Raw genomic sequence first — 17,448 nt, 5'->3', positions numbered from 1 at the left:
CCCTCTTCTCTCTGGAAGACAGGAAGATTACTAAAGCGAGGAATGCTTCCCTTCCCCCCACCTCACCACCTCAGTCAGTCCCTGCACAGGATGGGAGCACAGGCCACTGAAAGACAGAATCCTAGAGGGAGGAATGCTTTCCTGCCCCCACTCCTCACCACCACCTCAGTCAGGCTCCTGTGTAGTAGCAGTGGATCACAGATAAAAGAACTATAAGGATCAGCCTCTATTTTAAGAAGCAGTCTCTAGGGCACCCTCAAGACAACAGTGAATACAAAATATGAGGACATTAAAGGGAATGTTACCCTCTGACACATACAGTTATAGCAAACAGTAAACATAGCCTAACTCCTAGACGAATAAAGATATGGTAAACCCTCACATTAAAGACCTATCTGACTCAGATCCTTTAAGCCTATATATCATGACACATGACTGGCTTACAAAAAAAAAAATGTACAAGGCATGATAATAGTTTGAAGAAACAAAAAAGTTTTAGAACCAGACTAATGTGGCAGGGGTATTGCAATTAAACTAGAAATTTAAAATAACTGATTAATAGGCCAAGGGCTCTATTGGAAAGAGTGGCCCATTCAAGAACAGGTGGGTAATGTAAGCAGGACGCTCTAAGAAAGAATCAAAGAGAAGTGCTAGAAATCTAAGACACTATAACAGAAATGTAGAATGCTTGTGATGAGCTCATCAGTAAACTGAACACAGACAAGGAAAGAGTCAGTGACTTTGAAGATAGAATAAAAGCTTCTAAAACTGGAATGCAAAGAAAATAAAGGATGACAAAGACAGAACAGGTTATCCAAGATCTGTGGAATGATTACAAAAGGTGTAACTTACATATGACAAGAATACCAGAAAGAAAAGAAAGTGAGAAGAACAGAAAACTATTTAAAGTAATAAGGGCGAGAAATTTCCAAAATTAATGATATATTAATTGAGGCGGTAGATGTAGATGAAATCAGTTAGCAAGTGGAGTGTGAAATGAGGAGAAGAGGGCACTACAGCTGAGTGGAGGACTCCCATGAGTTACCGGTAGAAGAGGAGGACTCCACCAAATGGGCACAGGAGGAATGAGCAGGAGGGAAGAAAAAGAGTTTGATATGTCCCAGAGACCAAAGACATTGGATGAAAATAAAGAAAGGAAACAAGGAAAGGACAGTCTGTTATGGCCAGTGCACCATATTTGTCATTTTAATTTTAAAAGAAAATGTCAAACTGTTTTCTAAAAGTTTTCCAGCCACCTACCTGGTGTACCGGTTAAAATGCGGATTTTGTAATCAAAGAAAACATGATAATTTCAAGAGAAACATCAGAAGTGCTTTATTCAAAGTAATGTCCATCGCTAGCTACACATTTCCCCCATCTTTCATGTTATCCAAGATTCAATTTGTTATCCAATTTGTGGATACCGTCCCAATAGAACTTTTCTTGGTTTGAGGCAAACCATTCAGAGACCCAATTTTCCACTTCTTTGTACATTTTTTTTTAAAAAATATATCTTTATTGATTTCAGAGAGGAAGGGAGAGGGAAAGAGAGATAGAAACATCAACGATGAGAGAGAATTATTGATTGGCTCCTCCTACACATCCCCTCCTGGGGATAAAGCCCGTAACCCAGGCATGTGCTCTTGGCTGGAATCGAACCTGGGACCCTTCAGTCCGCAGGCTGACGCTCTATCCACTGAGTCAAACCAGCTAGGGCTCTCTCTACATTTTGAAGCGCTGCTCAGAAAGTACGTGTGCCATTGATCGGAACCAGTGGTAATCTAAAGGAGCAAGGTCTGGTGAATATAGCAGTGGGTTAATACTTCCCAGGCAAGATCTTTTTACATGTCTTTAACTGGTTTTGAAGTGTGTAATGGTGTGTTATCATGAAGCAAAATTACTTTGATGTGTCTTCTGGCCCATTCTGGTCATTTTACGATCAAAGAGTGGTTCAAATTGGTTATTTGTTGTCGGTAGCGATCAGTATTAATGGTTTCATCTGGTTTTAGAAGTTCATAATACACCACATATCTCCTGATCCCACCAAACGCAGAGCATTGTCTTCTTTCCAAAGTGATTTGGCCTTGCAGTCGATGTTGATGGTTGACCTGGATTAACCCATGCTTTTGTGCATTTGGGATCCTCAAAATAAATCCACTTTTCATCGTCAGTCACAATTCGATGCAAAAAGACTTTCTTTTGTGCTTTTGAAGCAACATTTTACTGATGACTTCGCAGTTTTCCATTTGTCTTTCCTTCAGTTGATATGGCACCTATTTTTCTTCCTTTAAAATCTTTCCTATTGCTTGTAAATGATCAGAAATTGTTTGCTGGGCAACGTTTCATTTTTCTGCAAGTTGATTTTTAGTTTGACATGCATCTTCATCCAATAATGATTGTAATTGTTGGTCTTCAAACTTTTTTGGTTGACCTGGACATTCTTTGTCTTTCACATCAAGCAACTTAATGAGAATTATAAAGAGCTGTATGAGAAATGCATCAACATGAATAAGAATTAAGAGGAAATAAAGAATGACATGAGCTGTAATAAAGAACACCCTGAAAGGATTCAATAGTAAACTAGAAGAAGCTGAGGACTGCCGGGAGCAAGGACACGGAGACAGTGTTCAGTTGATCAGCAGCCTAGCCAGGATCTCTAGCCAGGATCTCCAGCCAAGTTCTGGTCTGGATCTCCAGAGAGGTTCTGCTTCAGATCTCCAGCCAGGTTCAGTCACCAGGTTCTAGTCAGGTTCTCTTGCCATGTTCTATAGTCAGGTTCAGTCCAGGATCTATTGCCATGTTCTCTCCAGCGAAGTTCTGTCTCCAGGCTCCATGTAGGTTCTGTCTTCTGAATTCTGTGTTCTAAGTTCTGTGTGCTTCTGTCTTCTGAATTCTGTCTAAGTTCTGTCTTGTTGCATCTGTATTTATACCAGTTGATTCCAATCCTATCAATCTCTATTCCAAAGGTTAGGGCGTTTCTTATCTCCATTCCAGGGAGTAAAGATTATGTAGTTTAAGCATGATTGTTCGTAGTTAAAGGGATTAATTACCCGCCTGGCACTTAGTTGAGGGGTTTTATTCCCTCCCTAACTTCAGGGGAAAATCCCTACCTGGGGATTCAACCTTTCTCGGAGAGGTGACCTTGGTTAAAACACAGTGCCAAGAAGGTGAGCAAACATATTAAGAACCGTATGCCATATATGCCAGGTCCCTTGAAACAGCAAGGATGGACCGGCTCCCGGCAAATTCCCCCTTTTTTATTTTTTAAAAGCAGGCATTAAAAAGAAAAACCTGAAATGCTCTCTTGTATCCATTTTAAGAGTAGGATTGCCGCTTTCCGCTATTACCTGAGTCCTGATCTATCATCCCAGGGAGAGCTTGCCAATTCTGCACTTTCCCAGGGTAGAAAGGCTGCAGTGGGGTTAAGGATAAGGCTCCTTGGGCCTACCTTCTCCCGTGCCATTACATTTACCTTTCCTTCCTCAGAAAAGCATGGACATACTTCTTGTATAAAATGTTCTGTCTGACTGGGAGTAACCTTAATTACTCTGCTAGCAAGGATATGTGTTAAAAGATCAATACGGAGTCTTTTTTCTTTAGACTCAGTATGGCACATCTTCTTAATCTAAAGATCAATACGGAGTCTTTTTTCTTTAGACTCAGTATGGCACATCTTCTTAATCTAAAGATCAATACAGAGTCTTCTTTCTTTGGACTCAGTATGGCACATCTTCTCAATCTAAGGATCAATACAGGGTCTTCTTTCTTTGGACTCAGTATGGCACATCTTCTCAATCTAAGTTCTGTCCTATCCACCTTCTTACCCTACTTATTCTCTATAGGGGGGTCTGTAGCACCCTGGTGGAGTCCTATCCGTCCTGAGTGTGGGGGTTCTCAATGGGGGGGGGGCTTACCTAGGGGAATCCTGTTCCAGGGGTTCCCAAAGGTGTGGACGGAGTCGGCGAAGACTATCCACCCTTTTCCTATGGTGGAGTCCTATCCGTCCCGAGTGCGGGGCGCTTACCTAGGGGTCCCTGTTCGGGCGCCAGATGCCGGGGTCCAGGGTTCAAGTCCCTGTTCCGGCGCCAGATGCCGGGGTCCAGCCCCAGCGGGTCCAGGGGTCCCCAAAGGTGTGGACGGAGTCGGCGAAGACTATCCACCCTCTTCCTATGGTGGAGTCCTATCCGTCCCGAGTGCGGGGCGCTTACCTGGGGCAACCTTGTTCGGGCGCCAGATGCCGGGGTCCAACCCCAGCAGGTCCAGGGGTTCCCAAAGGCGTGGACGGAGTCGGCGAAGAAGGAATGACATGGAGACAGCGTTCAGTTGATCAGCAACCTAGCCAGGATCTCTAGCCCGGATCTCCAGAGAGGTTCTGCTTCGGATCTCCAGCGAGGTTCTGTAGCCATGTTCCCTCGATAGGTTCTCCAGCCAGGTTCTGTCCAGGCTCTCCAGTCAGGTTCAGTGTCCAGGTTCCAGTCAGGTTCTCCTGCCAATCTCTGTAGTCAGGTTCAGTCCAGGATCCCTTGCCATGTTCTCCCGCTAGGCTCTGTCTCTAGGCTCCGAGGCCAGTCCCTCTCCAGGATCCTCCGGCATGCTCTCTCCAGCGAAGTTCTTCTGTCTCTAGGCTCCGTGTAGGTTCTGTCTTCTTGATTCTGTTCTAAGTTCTGAGTGTTTCTGTCTTGTTACAACTGTATTTATACCAGTTGATTCAATCCTATCAATCTCTATTACAAAGGTTAGGGCGTTTCTTATCTCCATTCCAGGGAGAAAAGATTATGTAGTTTAAGCATGATTGTTCGTAGTTAAAGGGATTAATTACCCGCCTGGCACTTAGTTGAGGGGTTTTATTCCCTCCCTAACTTCAGGGGAAAATCCCTACCTGGGGATTCAACCTTTCTCAGAGAGGTGACTTTGGTTAAAACACAGCGCCAAGAAGGTGAGCAAACATATTAAGAACCGTATGCCATATATGCCAGGTCCCTTGAAACAGCAAGGATGGACTGGCTCCCGGCAGAGGACCAGATCAGCAAATTAGAAAACAAGGTAGAAAAAAGCACCCATTCAGAGCAGCTAATGGGGAAAAAAATTAGAGGACCTGTTTGAAGACATAATGGCAGATATTTCCGTAACCTGGTGAAGGAAAGAGTCACTCAGGTTCAGGAAACACAGTTTCAATCCAAATGAACCCCAAAAGGCTCACACCTAGACACATATTAATTAACACTAGGGGCCCAGTGCATGAATTTGTGCCCAGGCCTTTTCAACCTTTTATTCAATTTGGGGTACACATGTAGCCCTTAGTCAGGCAGGCAATTCCAGTAAAGACAGACTATCTTAAAGGTCAGTAAATATTAGTAAAGATTTACTCTGAGACTATTTGGTCAGGAAATTGCTTGAGTTACCATTGTCTCTACTAAACAATTGGTGCATAGTTCCGTCCCTTGCCAGGGCTCAAGGTTCACCAACATTCTAGGCTCCTTGCTTATACTTCTCTGACAGTGAAGATATTTATATCATCCATTGTTGGTGAGAGGATATAGGCACTTACCGGTCAATAATGCGGATTATTTTCACTAGATGGAATTACACATATGTTGATATATATGCGATTTGATATGTATGCTATTTTGTTGTATTGACAGCAAGTTTCAAAACTTCATATGTCAAATTTGCTGAAGGTGTTAACATCATAGATATTTTTATATTTTTAAAAATGTCAAATTTTGTGCCAAAAAAAGAGCATTTGCAGGAAGTTTTAATTCATCACTTTATTTTGAAGAAAAGTGCTGCTGAATACTTCGGGTGAACATGCTTCATCTCAAGATACTTGTGAATGCTGGTTTAAATGCTTTAAAAGTGATGATTTAAAGGGCCAGAAGGTTGAGAACCACTAGTTAAACATGACTGATTGAATGAAGATTTATTTTTATTCCCTTGAAATATTACTAAAATAAGTAAAAAATTTAAAAAGTCAGAAGACAATGAGAGAAAGAAGGCAGCAAGCAGACAAATGTATATAAAATATATAACCTAGTACAACTTATGTAAAAAAATGTGGTGGGAAGGAAAAAGAATAGTGTGTCTTTGTTTATTAATGCATAAACTCTTCCTGATAGCAACAAAAGAAGCTGGTTCTATGGAAATCCTGGACTGGTAAGTGGGGTGCTGAGGAAGAAGTGAAAGGAAGACCTCAGTGCAGAATCTCTTGTACTTTTGAACTTTGAGCTACGTAAATGTTTTGTCTATTCAAAAGTAAATTACTATAATTTAAATTTAAAATAAAAAGTATTCCAAAGGGAGAGGTAGTCAGTAAACAAATAATGTATGAATAACTATAGCTACAACAAGGTCTATGGAGTCACTGACGACCCTTAGACTTTACCTGGAGACTAAGCTGGCCCAGTAGACAAGCAGAAGGCATTCCAGACAGTGCTGCTCAGACAAGAAGACAGGGCATCAAGGGGAGAGGGCCAGGGAGTAGCTTAGTGGGACTCAACTTTCTTGAGTGAGCAAGCACAGGGATAAGGCCTGGGGTGGTGGGGCAGATCCCATGCACCCCTGTCAGCCAGGAGGAGGATTCTGAACACTGTTCTGTGCATACTGGGGGGCCATGGGAATTTTAAGCAGAGGAGTGGCATGACTAGATTTCCAGGTTGATGAGAGTCATATTCAGGCTTCAGTGTGGAGATCCTAGTAAGATCATTAAATAAAGTTGCTGCTTATAAAATAAATATGGAAAACATATTTTCTTTCCATTATACAATATTAACAAGGTAGAAAGGAAACTAAAAAAAAAAAATCCTACAAAATGGCAACCCTAGTTTTAAAATATTAAACAAAGAAGATAATTCAAAGAATAGAGGCCAGCTGGAGTGGCTCAGTGGTTGAACATTGACCAATGAACCAGAGGTCATGGTTTGATTCCTGGGTGGGCTCGATCCGCAGAGTGGGGCATGTAGGAGTCAGCCAATCAATGATTCTTTCTCATCATTATGTTTCAGTCTCTCCCTCTCCCTTCCTCTCTGAAATCAATAAAAATAATTTTAAAAGATAGAAGAAATCTTTCCAGAGGTTAAAAAAGAGACTTGTCTTTTTAGTTTTTATCATTTCTTATTTTTTATTTCTTTAAAAATGAATTTATTGATATTTATAAATTTCAGATGGAAAAGTCCCACCCAGAGCCAAGCAGGATTTTTTAAAGATCTATATATGGACATTCTGGTCCAACTCTAAAACTATGTTGATAATACCTACTGAGGAAGGAGAATCAGATGGGCAGCAGACTTCTCCTCAACAACGCTGGATTCTGGGAGGGCTTCTCAGTGATAAACAAGATACACTGATTCCAGCTAATTTAGGCTAAAAAGGAATTTATTAGGAAGGAATGCAGTAGCTCACAGAATCAAAGAAGCCCCTAAAGAATTTGGTCTTGGGAAGGGATTTACGTGAGCTCTGAGGGTGTCAGCAGCAGGTCTCCTCTGGACCCCGTCAGTGGGACGAGGGAGCCGCAGCCATGTATAGTGTCTGTGTCCCTCTGCAGAGGCAGATTCCAGTGGGAGAGGTGTCTGACTGACTCCTGGGCTAGGAGGAAGGTGCAACATCTGACCAGGCACAATTACTTGGGGGGGCTTGGGGGGTTGAGATAAACAACCCATGTATACATTTACTCAACACATGGTTATTGAGTCCTTCTACGCACCAGGCATTTCTAGGCACAGATACTCTGTGAAAAAACCAGAGCCACTGTTCTCCAGGAGTGTACATTCTGGTATGATTTGACAGAAAATAAATACACCTCTACAATCTTTTATCTCCAGTGATGAAATTGAAAAAGCTTTGAAAACCAAATTGTGTGTGTGTGTGTGTGTGTGTGTGTGTGTGTGTGTGTGTTGATATAAACTGATTTGGCAGAAAAATCTAACCTGAATGAATGTGAAACATTTGAGTATTTATCCATCCCAATTAGAATACATTTGACAGCACAAATATTAATGGATGTGATTGCAGGGTGCTGTCCCTGAAATACTGTGGTGTCATTTAATATATGGTCTGTGCACCCTATTCCTTTCTAAAATTTGAAAGTTTCAGGATTACAAAACACATTTGGCCCCAAGGATTTTGGTAAGGGATTCTGGCTCTGTGAATAAGCAAGTGTCCTGTAAGTTTATGCTGGCAGGTACCATGGACAGCCCCCAGGACTGTATTTGTGCTCAGGGGAGAGTACAGTGGTTTCTGTGGGAACTGGGGATCCTGAACTTGTCTGCACTATCCCTTCCCAACAAGAGCAATATTCGTTTGGATTTACACTCTTGGTGCTGGCTATGGAGGGGGAAAAAAGTAAAAAAGGGGGGGGCTAGTGAGTGCTGAGAATGGAGGTGTGGGAGGATGCTTTTCTTTTATATAGGGTGATTAGGGGAGGCCTCATTAATAAGATGACAATTCAAACAGACCTGCAGGGAGCAAGAGAGAAATTCATGTGAATATCTGGGAGAAGAGCATTTCAGACAGAGGGAAGAAAAATGCAAAGATCCTGAGATGAAAGCATTTGAACTGTTGGACTGGATGGAGCAAGGCGAGCACATGGATAGGATGAGATCTAAGAGGCAGTGGGTGAAGACAGATTGTATAGGGACTGTGGCTTTTGGATGAGATGAGACTAGATGGTAGGATGCTTCTTAACAGGAGGGGGTCTGACTAAAGTTTTAGAAGAATAAATCAGGCTTAGAAGGTCTGTGCTGAGAATGGACAGTTGGGAGTGAGGGCTGACATAGGGGGATCAGTCGGGAGCTGTTGGAAGGTGGTGGTGGTTTGGGTCAGGGTGGCAGCAGTGGAGGGGAAAGCAGTCCATATCCAGCAGAATTTGTATATATTTTTGAGGGAAGAACTGATATAACTTGCTGATACATTGGAATGGGACATGAGGAAAGGATGGACTCTCCAGGTCACTGACTGAAAGCAGGGAATACAAGCAGAAAGGTGGAGGAAATGTTGAGGTCTAAGGAGAAAGGGGGTAAGACCAGATAAGAGAAAGGGCAGACCCTGACATGTCCAGCTGGTGTCTAGATGATTTGGGATACTGAAGAAATCTCACACTTCCTATTATGCCCCCAAATAGGATTAGCCTATCTTGGGACATAATAGGATTAGCCTAGTCCTAGTGGCTTCCAATGCAGATTTGGGTAGTGAGGTCATGAGTACTGGGGGTGGGCAGGGAGAAAAGAAGTCCTTAAACAGTAATTTTATTATTTTATAAGGACAATATTTGTTTGGATTTACCTAAATGCTAATCAGCTTCTTTGCTTACCGTCTTTTCTTGAATTTTCCCAAAGACATTTTCCTTTTTGCTGAAATAAATCATATAGATTTTCTTTTAGTGAACTTCTTTTGGCCATATTCTCCCTCAGTTTTTATTTACATAGCAATGCTTCATTTTGCCTCTGTACTTGAAAAATAGTATGCTTTCAAGACATAGAAATCTAGGCTGACACTTGTTTCTCTAAACTCTTTTAAAAAATTTTTTTTAATTGATTTCAGAGAGGAAGGAAGAGGAAGAGAGAGATAGAAACATCCATGATGAGGGAGAATCATGGATTGGCTGCCTCCCACAAGTCCCCAGCTGGGGATCGAGCCCACAACCTGAGCATGTGCCCTTGACCGGAAAAGAACCCAGGACCTTTCAGTTCGCAGGCCGATGCTCCATCCACCGAGCCAAGCTAGCTAGGGCTTCTCTCAACTCTTTATAGATGTTTTTCCAATCTTCTGGCTTCTGTGATCAGCTGTCGGAATAACTGTCATTCCTCTGGAGAGGGTTTGTCTTCTCTCTCTGGCTACTTGTAACATGTTCTTCTGGCCCTTGGTGTTCCATGGTGTCAAGAAATTATGTGTAGGTGTGGATTTGTTTCTGTTTACCATTATTGTTGTATAGTGTCCTTGTGTCTGTGGATTCGTGCCTTTCATATGTTCTGCAAAGTTCACAGCCATTTTCTCTTTAAATATTGCTTCTCGTCTATATTCTATTTTCTGTTTCTGGGACTATGAGTAAATGGACATCACATCCTCATTTAACCTGCTTGTCCTATGTCTCAGCACCTTGTTTCTGAGTTGCATCCTCCCTAATGTCACCAGCTCTACCATCCAGGCTACTGGTTCTTATTCATTTCTCCCGTGCACTTTGTTTAACTTTTTCACTACTAATGTTTAAGTTCAAGCAATATTTTTTGTTGCAAAAAGCTCCATTTACTTCTTTTTCAAATCTGCCTTAGTTTCTTATAGCTTGCTTAGCAATACAATCCATCTTTTATTTAGTAAATGGGTTGCACATGTTTTATATTCTATATCTAATAATTCCAATATATGAAGTCTTTAGAAGTCTAAATCTATTAACTGTTTCAGCTTTACTCTCATTAATTATGATTTATATCTCTGTGTGCCAATTGCCTTTATTGTAAATTTATATTTGGTTGATTCTAATCTGTGGGAATTCTGCTAAAAAGGGTTTATGGGAGTTTCTGCTACCTGATGGGGGTATTCTCAACACGTGAGCATTTTAACTCTTTGGAAGGTTCCAACTCAGGTCAGGACTCCCTGCAGTCAGCTACTCCGCCTGCTGCTGACTATAGTCAAGTGCCTTCCTCAATATGCAGCATCAATTTCACTATTTGCCCTCAGGTCACATTCTTCTTCTGCACTTGCTTGCTTACTGTTCCCTAATCTGGTTTCAGTTCATCTTTTTGTTTGTTTTAAACTTTTTATTCTAAAATGATTTCATATGTACAGAAAAGTTATAAGAACAGTACAAAAGACTCATATACTCTTCACTGGGATTCCCCAATTAACATTTTACCACATTAGTGTTCCCTCTTCTCTTCTCTCTCTCTCTCATTGCAACTTGATAAAGGGCTGCTTTTGAGCAAGCCCAACACGTGGGTTATGTATATCTGAGAGCACCAATCCGTGTTAGGTCACTAAAGTCCCATGCTCAACAGATACTCCACAGTTGGGTGTTTAGAGTCTACCAAATTGCATTCTTAAGATAGGCATTGCATCTTTTTAAAAAAAGTGTTACATACTGAATGTTTTAAAATTTTAGTACCTTCCACAATCATTCTCCTGCTAGAGCTTGCCATAGGCTCCACAAAGCATTCTAAAGACAGGGTGGTAGAGCTACTTATGGTGTACTTTGGTGTAAACCAGAGAACTTTGTCTTTCTCTGGGCTCTACTCAGAGATGTCATATTGTAGGTTCACCCTTGGAGCAGCATAAGCACGTGTATTATATGTGCTTCTCTCTTAGTTATAGGTGTGAGGAAGCACGGGACTCGGTTGAAAAGTCTGTAAGGAAGAATCTCTGAAAGGTCGGGGGCCTCTAGGGGTACCTTGCTGAAGGCGGCAGACCCTGCCTTCCTGCCTTGACATTTCCAAACAAGTCTGAGCCCCTGGGTATTTTACTGGAATCTTATGTTAAGTCTCTAGATGTCCTTGCTTAAAGGACACTGCAGATGCCTGTGTCTTCTCAAGGATGCTTACTCTGCTGATAGTATCTAATAGTTACTTTTAGTTCAAGCTGTTGTTACAATAAAAGCCTAAGGAAGCAGGCGAATGGGGCTGTTTGGTTTCTCAAGCCAATCAGACCCTTAGCCCTTTCTTTCACAGAAATGTGTGTCAGAGTAATCATTCATCTGTTGCTCAGGTCTGCTGATCAGCCCCAGCAGGTGGTTACCTGTGTGAGGACAAAGGAACGCAATGAGGCAGGGTGGACACCTCGAAAACAAAGAGTAAGAAAATGAAAGTACATGTGCAGTAAGTCATTGGAGCCCACTGGGAATTTCCAAGTTTGAGAGGATTGTTTCTAAGCTAAGGTTTTATAATGGGATAACAGTTGTCCACAGAACAACAGCAATATATCACAGTGCTTAAATAGTTATTAAAAGCAGGTAGTGCCTTGGTTATAGAATAAAAACTAAAAAGCCTGTTGCAGACTATTTTAATTTATAATCCTTGGTTCCCTGATGCTGGAACACTAGACCTTAATCTCTGGGAACAAGTGGGCAGGAATTAAAAGAGAAATCAGGCCCAGGGAAAATGAGTGCCCTTATCATCATTAACTATGCGGGCTCTTGTTCAAGCTGCACCATGCCCACTTCATATTGAGGATGAAAAGCCTACAGAACGCCAGGAGGACTTACCACTGCCCCCTCTTCCTGAAGTAGAGCCTATAATACCTAAAGCCCTTCTGCTGGAGGAAATATTTCCAGATCCTCCGCCTCCAGTGTGGGAGAGTCCATCAACTAGATCCTTGATTATGGAATCCTGTGTCAAGTATGTCATGTTAGAAGGAGAGCTTTTGGCTTGCCCAGTTATGCAAGATCAATAAGGTAATAGAATTCATGAGCTGCTCTTATTTAATATTTTTAAGGAAATAAGTAAGAGTAATAGAGAAAATGAGGCTACAAGTCCATTTACAAAGGGACTTCTTAATGCCTTTTCTGAAAATTATCACATGACTCCTTGGGGCTGGCAGATTTTGGCCAAAAAATCTCTGGACACCAATCAACATTTAATAGGAGAGCAGAATATAATGAGATCTGTGAACAACAGGCTGTTTGTGGGTATTCACTGGCCACCCCCACTAGGGTGCATTCTGGCTCTAAGTCCCGGGCACTATAAGACATCTTCTAAAAGACCCATGGAAAGGACTCTGATTTATTAAGTTTTGTCTGTAGGTTGTGTGCGCCTGTAAATATTATACATAAAGTGTCTCTGTTGATTGTTGTTTTGTATCTTTGTTATTTAGTTTAATTTGTTTAGAGATGGGGCATATTTCACTTTGCTAGGGGCTCCAACTAGTTGTAGCAGGCTGAACATGTGGCAGGGATTGCAGGAACTTCCCAGCAGCTGCCAAGAATTCTTAATCTTGAGGACCCTTCCTTCTCTCCCTCTCAAGGCATCAGCCGCTGGAAACTCTTAGCTAATGAAAGTTCTTGTCTGTAATGTAACTTGGTTAATGATTGATATTCTTTGTTTGCTTTCTTACCTTTGGGAGACTTGGTTTGCACGTCACCATTTTATGAATAAAGGGAATCCTCCATCTCTGCTGTTTGGTTTCTCAAGCTAAGCAGTCCCTTAGCCCTCTCTTTTACAGAAACGTGTGTCAGAGTAATTATCCATCCATTGGTCAAGGTCTGTTGGTCAGCCCTGGCATTTAGGAAGTGCAGATTTTTGAAATTTGTCCCTTTGGAAGGAATATTTTGTCATGATCCAGATTATGTAAGCTATAGAAGCTTCACTAGGTAGCAGCCTTATTTATTTATTTATTTATTTTACTTTCTCTTATATTTATGTCTTATAAAGACAAGTATGGATACCTACTTCTTGCTTTCCATTATATTATTAATTATTGTCACTAATGGAGAGTGCTAGCATGACGTTCTGTGGAGTGGTAAAATGGTAAAGTCACCAGCAGATAAAATCTGTGACGTGTGCTTAGAGAATCAGCATGTCCACTAAGCAGAGTTGTAAAGGTTTATATAGATAGCTACCCTGACAGATGGAAGCAAACCACCTCTACTTGTTTCTGTTTATGGAATGAAGAAAAATCAAGCAGTAAATCATCAAATAAATATATTCACATCAGATACCAAAGACTATACAGGCTTACCTCATTTTGTTGTGCTTCTCAGAGACTGCTTTTTAAAAGCTGAAGGTTTGTGGTAACCCTGCATTAAGGAAGTCTATTGTTACTTTTTTTTTTTTTCAAAAGCATTTGCTCATTTCCTTATCACATTCTTATAATTCTCACAATATGTCAAACTTTTAAAATTATTATTATATTTGTGATTAAGACCTGTGATTAGTGATCTTTGATCATACTATTGTAATTGTTTTGGAGCACCATGACCCATGCCCATATAAAATGGCAAACTTAATTGATAAAGTTGTGTGTTCTAACTGCTCCACTGACCAGTTGTTCTTTCCCTTTCTCTCTCTCTCCCTGGGCACAACAATATTAAAATTGAGACTATTGAAATTAGGCAAATTAGTAACCCTACAATGGCCTCTAAGTGTTCAAGTGAAAGCAAGAGTTGCACATCTCTCACTTTAAATCACAAGCTAGAGATGATCAAGCTTAGTGAGGAAGGCCTGTTGAAAGCCAAGGTAGGCTGAAAGCTAAGCTTCTTGTGCCAAATAGTTAGCCAAGGTGTGAATGCAAAGAAAAAGTTCTTGAAAGAAATTAAAGGTGCTACTGTAGTGAACACATACATGATAAGAATGTGAAACAGCCTTATTGCTGATATGGAGAAAGTTTTAGTGGTCTGGATGGAAGATCAAACTAGCCACAACATTCCCTTACACCAGTGGTTCTCAACCTGTAGGTCGCGACTCCTTTGGGGGTCGAATGACCCTTTTACAGGGGTCGCCTAAGACCATCGGAAAACACATATATAATTACATATTGTTTTTGTGATTAATCACTCTGCTTTAATTATGTTCAATTTGTAACAATGAAAATACATCCTGCATATTAGATATTTACATTATGATTCATAACAGTAGCAAAATTACAGTTATAAAGTAGCAACGAAAATAATTTTATGGGTGGGGGTCACCACAACATGAGGAACTGTATTAAAGGGTCACGGCATTAGGAAGGTTGAGAACCACTGCCTTACACCAAAGCCTAATCCAGTGCCAGGCCCTAGCCTGAGGAAGGTGATGAAGCTTCAGAAAAGAGGTTTGAAGCTAGCTGAGGTTGGTTCATGAGGTTTAAGGAAAGAAGCCACCTCCATAACATAGAAGTGCAAGATGAAGCAGCAAGTGCTGTTGTAGAAGCGTAGTAAGTTATTCAGAAGATCTAGCCAAGACAATTAATAAAGGTGGCTACTCTAAATAACAGATTTTTAATGTAGACAAAACTGTCTTATATTGGAAGAAGATGCTATCTGGCACTTCCACAGATAGAGAGTAAGTTGTGCCTGGCTTCAAAGCTTCAAAGGACAGGCTGACTCTCTTGTTAGGGGCTAATGCAACTGGTGACTTTTAAGTCAAAGCCAATGCTCATTTACCATCTGAAAACCCCACGGCCCTTACGAATTATGCTCAGTCTACTCTTCCTATGCCCTATAAATGGAACAACAAAACCTGGAAGACAGCACATCTGTTTACAACATGGTTTACTGAGTATTTTTAGCCTACAGTTGAGACTTACTGTTCAGAATAAAAGATTCCTTTCAAAATATTCCTGGTCATTGACAGTGTACCTGGTCACCTAAGAACTCTGATAGGGATGTACAGTAAAATTAAGATTGCTTTTATGTCTGTAACACAACATCCATTCTACAGCCCATGAATCCAGGAGTAATTTTAACTTTCAAGTTTCATTATTTAAAAATGCATTTGTAAGGTTGTAGCTGCCATGTGTACTGAGTCCTCTGATGGATCCAGATTGAAAACAGTAAATTGAAAACTCTCAGGGAAGGATTAACCATTCTAGATGCTATTAAGAACATTTGTGATTCATGAAAGAGGTCAAAATATCAATATTAACAGGCATTTGGTAGAAGTTGATTCAAATCCTCACGGATGACTTTGAGAGGTTCAAGACTTCAATGGAGGAAGTAACTGCAGATGTGGTGGAAGTAATAGGAGAACTAGGATTAAAAGTGGAAAAAAAGATGTGACTGAATTGCTGCAATCTAATGATAACACTTCAGTGGACAATGATTTACATTTTATGGAGTAATTTCTTGAGATGGAATCTACTCCTGGTTATTATACTATGAAAACTGTTGAAAAGACAACAAAAGATTTAGAATCTTACCTAATAATAGACAAACATGTAAATTGACCGTACCTTTGCTATGCTAACCAGCCAATCAGGAGAGTATGCAAATTAACCTAACAAAGATGGCAGTTAATTTGCATATGTAGGCTCCAAGTGGTGGAGTGAAGCCTGACAGCCCTGGGGCCCACAGAGCAGCAAAAGCCTCACGGCTGTGGGGCCAGCTCCGGCTGGAGTCTGGCCAGAGCGAAGGCCTGGGTGCCAGAGGAAAACTGGTGCCAGCAGCCAGGGGAAAGGAAGGCCTATTGCACGAATCTCTTTATGCAACAGGCCTCTAGTATTACATAAACTTAGTTGATAAAGCAGTGGTAGGGTTTGAGAAGGCTCACTCTAATTTTGAAAGCTCTATGGTGTGTAAAATGCCATCAAACAGCATCAGAGAAATTGTTCATGAAAGGAGAGACAGTTGATGGGGAAAACTTCATTGTTGTCTTTTTTTAAGATTGGCACAGCCATTCAACCTTCAACAACCACCACCCTAATCAGTCAGCAGCTATTAATTAAAATCAAAACAAGACCCTCCATCAGTAAAAAATATTTGACTCTCTGAAGGCTCAGATGATGGTTAGTATTTTTTTCAATCAAATATTTTTTAATTAAGGAATGTACATTTTAAAAAATATATTTTTATTGATTTCAGAGTGAATAAGGGAGAGGAAAAAAGAGATAGAAACATCAATGATGAGATAGAATTATTAATCGGCTGCATCCTGCACGCCTCAAACTGGGGATGGAGCCTGCAACCCGGGCATGGGCCCTGACCGGGAATCAAACAATGACCTCTAGGTTCATGGGTCAATGCTCAACCACTGAGCAACACTGGCCAGGCAAAAAATGCACATTTTTAGACCTAATGCTGTTGCATACTTAATAGACTACAGTATAATATAAACAACTTCAATATGCACTGAAAAACCCCCCAAAATTGTGCGACTGGCTTTTTAAAAATATTCACTTTATTGTGGTGATCTGGAACTAAAGCACAATATCTCTGAGGTGTGCCCATATTCCTTTTCTCTAGTAGAGAGACCACATCTTGAATAGTAATTGCATTATTAGAATTATTATCAGATTCAGTTTATAATAATATGTTGCTATTATCTAAGCCTTTCACTTTTTATACTTGCCCAACGGGAACACTAAATGTAAATATAAAATAAAGGATCAATCTTGCATTTCTCATGTGGATGACTTTTCTTATATATCAGTATTATTTAGTGTGAGTGAGAATTAAATCCAGGTTTTCATGAGGCTACCTAGAAAATTATTACAGTCTCAGCCAGCTGGCCAAGCTAACACACTGAATGAAAATTCCTTTATAACTGAATCCTTATAAGTAAATTAAACCAGATCTAAAATTATATCCTGCTCAGAAAATAAAATTCTATACTGTTCTCCATTAAAAATTAACATAAATTAGTTAAGTCCCACATATTGAATGCTATATAACAGTAAATAATTAAATCTTGATGAAATGGAAAAATTTCTAGGACTATATCAATTTATAAAACTGACACAAAAGATGAAGAAAACAGACGAATAACCATGGAAGGAATTCAAATGGTGGTAAAAAAAAAAGCTACACCTAAAGGTAGGGGAGGGTGGGGGAAA

Source organism: Myotis daubentonii, chromosome 3 (assembly GCF_963259705.1).
Source record: "Myotis daubentonii chromosome 3, mMyoDau2.1, whole genome shotgun sequence".
NCBI classification, from domain to species: domain Eukaryota; kingdom Metazoa; phylum Chordata; class Mammalia; order Chiroptera; family Vespertilionidae; genus Myotis; species Myotis daubentonii.
Note: the sequence above shows the minus strand (reverse complement) of the source record.